The sequence below is a fragment of the Poecilia formosa genome, unplaced genomic scaffold, assembly GCF_000485575.1.
Source record: "Poecilia formosa unplaced genomic scaffold, Poecilia_formosa-5.1.2 Scaffold188, whole genome shotgun sequence".
Classification (NCBI taxonomy): Eukaryota; Metazoa; Chordata; class Actinopteri; order Cyprinodontiformes; family Poeciliidae; genus Poecilia; species Poecilia formosa.
In genome coordinates this window covers 1204442-1207004 of record NW_006800127.1, presented here as the reverse complement: position 1 = coordinate 1207004, position 2563 = coordinate 1204442, and the positions used below count along the sequence as shown (strand labels likewise).

Below are 2563 nucleotides of genomic sequence, written 5' to 3'. Positions count from 1 at the left end.
ATTTTTTATTATTATTATTTTCTTTAATATGACTTCTTTATGTCAAAACCTCTGCTGGGCTGTACGTGGATTACTTTTCAGTAAGCTTGCGTCTTAGCCTTTTTATGATACCAAACACTGTTTGGCCAGGTTTTTTTTTTTTTTTTTAATCTATTGAGTTTAATTTGACTCTGTGAAGATACTTTACAGTTATAAATGAGAGTGTTACTTCAAAATGGACCTGCGAAAACCTGACTTGAAGCTTATATGCCTGCTGTCTGAAAATGGTAGTCTAAAATCTCACTACAATTTAGTGCTGGCTTAATAAAAAATACTCAATGTAGGTTTAACTGACATTAAACATTGTGACACATTCATTACGAGAATCAGGGAAGTTATCATTCCTTGCAATATTAGATTATTTTATATATATATTTTTTTCATTTCAATATTTGAATAGCCCATAAAGAATTGCTTATCGTTTAGTTTTTCCCGTCTGAGGAATATTAAAGAAATTGAAGAACTGTATTATGATGTAGGAATGTTGAGACCTGTATCCAATGCTTCATGCTATTGTTTCCTTTTTTTCCTGGTCTTCTGCAGATGTTTGTGAGAACTTTAAAAATGCAGCAGCTCTGCTTTTGACACCTACAAGTACAAGTAAGTATTCACATTTTAAATGTTCAACTAAATTTGGTCAATATTTGAATTTCTTTTTATCATGTTACTATTGAATATCTTTATAGATTTGTTTTTTATTGAATGTGCAATAGTTTTTAAGAATTTACTTGTTTGCCAGAATAACTAACCTGAACTTAAAAACCTTTTCTGCCAGCTGCAGAATACTTTTTCATCCTGTGTCACTTTTCTACCAGACTACGCCTTCTTTGTCAAACCATTTTATGGGTGCACATGTGCTGCGATCAATGATGAGGGTAAGTGGCTCTGTTTTCAATAGGCTTGTAATTTACCCTCACTTAGAAATGAATTCCATCTAATCTCATTGCACCATGTCAAATCGCAGCGCGACATGCTGTTTTATACTGTAACATTTGGTTATAGTGAAGCAGCTGACTGCTTCCCGCTCCAGCCCAACACCCTCTGGATATTAAAAGTCTGTATTATATGTCACTGAGACTGGATATGGCTTAAACACTGTGCTTTAGCTGTCTTTAAATATATTCAATAAGTTATCACACTTTCATTTCTTTTCAGATGTCTTGGATGACTGTGTCGTCGTGGTGATTCACTGTGATGTATTGCATTTTTTTTTTTTTTTTGCCTTTTAAGAATCAAGGTTAAAAGGTAAAAAGCACAAGTGCAACTTTAGCAGTGAGACATTTAGTGAAACTTTGGAGAGCAACAAGTTAGCCTTATAGGTAATGTTAAAGTGCAAGCTGTTTTAATGCAGGAAATGTGCATGCTTACCTCACTGTGGCAGGTCAAATGAAGAGTAGCACACTTTGAACAACAACATTTCTAAAACCTTATTAGAACATCCTTGTGAAAGAAGGTAAACCTTTGAAAAATGTAAATTATTTCATTGTTTCGCCTGCATTCTTTCAAAATATTAGTTTTTCTTCAAAGCAGCAGAATGAAGCGGTTGGTGGGAGGAATAGTCTCCAGGTTGTTTGCACTCATAATTTACTCCTTGAAATCATAATGAGGCAACATCAGAGGAATGTAAGAAGTTCAGCTCCATTGCTACCCTCCCATCAGTGAGTCTTTATTACAGTATTGCTGCTGTTAAGTAGCTCACTGACTGGCTGACCAGCTTTGAAATACACATTCAGCCTCTTTCCAGTCTGCACAAAATGCTCAACTGGCTCATTGCTTTTAGAGATAAAATGAAGTAGAAAAAAAACAAAAAAAAACTCTCATCAATGAGAATGCTAACACCTGCTAATACAAACCTGTTGTCTACCTAAAGCTAAGACTTTTAAGCGCTGTCGTGCACAGATTTTGCATGTGGGAATTTATCTTGCTGCAAAACCTGCGTGGCAGAAATATTTGGATGAGTAATATACTTTAAAACAACCCTTGTTGTATTGGAGAAGCATATACTCTTTTGAAGAAGCCAATTTTCAATTTGACATTTATTCATCAGGAGCTAACACTTTGACATTCACTAACATAAATGTAATTGAAGCCTTTTTCTATCAAGAATCTCTCTGTCACATTTATTTTATTATAACTATTTTCAAAAGAGCATGTGGTAAACAATATTTGAAATACAAATATTTACAGATTATATTGGTAGGATAAAGTCCACTCATCTTGGTTAATTTTCTAAATAAAAACCTTTTTTGTAAGGTCAATAGAACATTACTGTTCAACTTAACATCTTCTTTAAACTCTGAAAATTAATCGTTATCTATTTTTAAATTTGTTGACATACTGTACGTCTAAAAGCATTACATTAATTTATTTGATTCTTTGATTTCAACGCTATAGATTAAAAGCCGAATCATAAAACAATTGGAACTGTTTGTGCTGCAGGTTTTTTAAATGACAGCACATAAAAAAATAAAATAAAAATAAAAACACTAAAACACACAGACATGGTCTGAAGTGAGTCTTAAAT

The 2563-nt window shown here is 33.1% G+C and overlaps 1 long non-coding RNA gene across 1 annotated transcript; it reads left to right on the top strand.

The window, feature by feature from the left end:
- Nucleotides 1–821: 821 nt before the first annotated feature.
- On the top strand, nt 822–1177 carry LOC103147741 (uncharacterized). The gene is made up of 2 exons (XR_477287.1): nt 822–914; nt 1004–1177. It is a non-coding gene; the product is annotated as an uncharacterized LOC103147741 (long non-coding RNA).
- The last annotated feature ends 1386 nt before the right edge of the window (nt 1178–2563 follow it).